Source organism: Bactrocera latifrons, unplaced genomic scaffold (assembly GCF_001853355.1).
Source record: "Bactrocera latifrons isolate USDA-ARS-PBARC rearing strain unplaced genomic scaffold, ASM185335v1 scaffold_13, whole genome shotgun sequence".
NCBI classification, from domain to species: domain Eukaryota; kingdom Metazoa; phylum Arthropoda; class Insecta; order Diptera; family Tephritidae; genus Bactrocera; species Bactrocera latifrons.
Genome location: NW_017534741.1, coordinates 2,554,189 through 2,557,517, shown reverse-complemented (window position 1 = coordinate 2,557,517; position 3,329 = coordinate 2,554,189). Strand labels below are relative to the sequence as shown.

Genomic DNA, 3,329 nt, shown 5'->3' with positions numbered 1-3,329 from the left:
TCAGTTGTTAKTGAACCTCTGGGTACAATTAATGAAGTCTTACCTAACTTAATGCTATTAAATACTAAGGGAAARTTGTTTAACCRAAGCAGTCCGGGTCAAATTTGATCAGATGTGAGTAAACCTCTAGGATTAATGTAATTTGACCTAACTTATCGCTGTTGAATACAAAAGAAAAAATTGTGTAACCGGGCCAGTCCRGGTCAAATTTGATGAAATGTTAGTAAAACTCTGGCATCAATTAATGAAATCTTACCGAACTTATCGCTAATAAATACTAAAAAAAAAATTTTACCGGACCAGGCCGTATCAAGATTCATTAGATGTTAGTAAACCTGTGGGATTAATTAATGAAGTCTTGCCTAGCTTAATGCTATTAAATACTTAAATAAAATTTAACGGAACCAGTCCGGGTCAATTTTGATCAGATGTTAGTAAACCTTTTAAGCAATTTCAAAATCAATTTTGTGATTGTGCCACCAACAATTCGGCCCAAAATTGACTCATACTCACAGAATCTGACTGCCGCTCATGTCTTGTGACACGAGCTAAAAGGTACTTTCCGACTCCAGAGTGGCGGCACAGAACGTAAATTATTATATCTTTTGTTTCTGTACATTACATATTTACATATACATATACATATACATATATGTACATATATGCACATACAAGGTATATACATATGCACTTTGTTACTTTTATTGCTAAGCATTTGTTAACCATTAGGTAGTTTGCCATTGTGCTATTATTAACTCGGTTGTTTGTGTCATTTATCGCAGATTTTGTTACCAACTAATACACACACACACACACACATACACACAGATGCATACACCCATGCACATAAATGTCCATATGTAATTACTTGGTTGGCTAGTTTATGCGCTCGATGTTTTTATTGTTGCACCATTTGTTGTTTGTGGCATTAATGCTGCATTATGAAGAATGTCTGTCGGTTTAATCGACCACTTGATTAGTTGGATGATTGGTTATTCTTGTTTCTAGCGCTAATATGATTGCGAGTCAATGAATTCGCTTTGCGCTGAACACCAGCGCTGCGGCAGCGTGACTCTGCAGCTGCAAGTGTGTGTGTACAAGTGTGGTGAGTGAACCTCACCTTCTTTTCGCGAATGCTGCTCATTTGAGTCAAAGTGTGTATGTGTGTGTGCATATTGGCTGCAACCGGAAGGTAAACGTTTGCTTTTATTTACCACGTACACTGCACAACAACAATTCACGTAATTCTAATATCTCCCGCCCGCCTTCAGCCGCCTGTACCGCCAGTAGTCTGCCCGTTTGGTCAGCCCGGCGGTCTGGTTTCGCTTTGGCGTGGCTGCAAGCCAGTTTCTCATTTCGAACTTGCACTAGTTTCTCAATTGCATTTCATTTACATTTTTACTATCAATATTCATATGAGTGTATGTAACCGTATATGTTTATTTGTGTGTACATATATTTATTACTTGTAAACGTGTTATTAAGGGGCATATTTGCACGAAAATAAGCAGCGCGTCGCAGCGGCGTTGTAGAATGGCAGAGTTGATGGCTGCGCATGCGCCAGCTCACTTGCTTTACACACACACACACATACGTGTGTTACTTTATATTGTTGTTAACTAGTTACTTACGCTTAAATAATAAGTTCAAATTCATTTCTGCAATTGTTTACCCTGAAATCTTAGCTCCTATGATTATGCGGACTTGCTTTTGCTCTTGTGACAMGAATTTATTTTCAAAACAAATTATTCAGTTTGCGATCAGAATTTTTTGATATGTTAGCTTGAATTCCTTAAACATTTAACCGTGACCAAAACTTTGACATGTAAAATTGTGTTGTTGTGTTAAAAAAAATTTTCGAAAGGTTATGGTAAAATCTCTAGTACTATTTGACAACCWCAAATGAGAATTCTTACGGAWTTCATGGTTGGAAATCGAAGACTTTTTGATGGAATATAGGAAAAAACTGCCGTTACTTTTGACAATCAGTTCAAGAAAGCCCAGCGTGCTTTTGTTAAAGAGAAACGATGGAAATTTCTGTGGAAGCTTTGCATATTTCTTTTTCGTGTTATTGTTTTTGTAATATTATATAAGATATAGACGGTAAGTGATTTGGTCGTATATTAACCTGATATACCATCTGTATTCTCACGTTTTAAACATAAATCTCTATTACAGTTCTTCCAAGTAGGCTCCTGAGCCGGCATGCTAACGCCATGCTTTTGGTATAAGCTGAGATGATCTTCAGTGTTTTCAGCGAATTTCGGATTTTTCGATTTCGGCTCATTTTTAGTTCGCCCTTTTCTAGATTGATGGATAGTTTCGATGTCATAATCATGAGTTTAATGCGATGTGGCTTTGTCAATTACTTTGCCAAGAATGGCTTTTGCTATCTCAACTCGGCGCCGTTTTTGCAAAACTATACCATCTAACATTTTCAATTAAGTAATAATACGTATTCCTAGTAATTACAATTTTTAGAAGTAATAATTTTTTAAATATTTTAATTATACGTATATATTTTGAAATGTCCGGCCCCTACATTGGGAAGGTGCCGATGCCCAACTAGTTCATATCCTCGTAAGAATAAATGCTCCTCTACGATCATACTCGTAATGCGATCTGTACTGTCAACAATTGACCATCTTAAGAAAGTAATTGCCCCGAAACCGCCAGCTGTACCCAATAGGAGCGAAATTGTGTTTCACTAGGACAACGYCAGGCCACACATATACATAATGACTCAGTAGAAGCTACGAGAGCCTGGTTGGGAAGTTCTTATGCAACTACTTTATACTCCAGATCTGGCACCAAGTGATTATTACCTTCAAAGACACAACATAGTATTTTTAATGATATTTACCAACTTTTTTTAATTTCCGCCAAAAAAAGACATTGAGCCCTTTTACTAACGGCTTAAAGAATCTCTGTGTAAACTTTGAGCTAAATCGGAGAGGCTACCTAATCGGAAGTATGTATTGCCCCAAGAAGTAACCGAATGTATAGTATTAGTGTCACGTTAATGATTTCAATTTTAATCCAAAAAAAGAATCTGTTAATCGAATGAAAATAAGAACTTTTTAACTTGGAAACAACTAATTTGAAATGTTAGCTAAGTAAGTTCACCGAATTAAAAGTAAAAAATATWTAAATAATAAAAAATKTTATACAATTGAGCATTAAAAATGCACCATAAATTCTGTAAAACCYATTCATGGCGATTAAATTCCATTCCCACATGTCCAAGTATGGCTTGTGAACCTTAACCTTCAACACACAACATTCACTAATAGAAAAAGTGCTAACTTTAGTTCAATGCTTAAATARAA

The 3,329-nt window shown here is 36.0% G+C and overlaps 1 long non-coding RNA gene across 1 annotated transcript; it reads left to right on the top strand.

Moving 5' to 3' along the window:
• Positions 1 to 2,079: 2,079 nt before the first annotated feature.
• On the top strand, positions 2,080 to 3,118 carry LOC108978965. Its single transcript, XR_001994145.1, has 4 exons — positions 2,080 to 2,103; positions 2,179 to 2,445; positions 2,552 to 2,814; positions 2,893 to 3,118. It is a non-coding gene; the product is annotated as an uncharacterized LOC108978965 (long non-coding RNA).
• Positions 3,119 to 3,329: the final 211 nt, after the last annotated feature.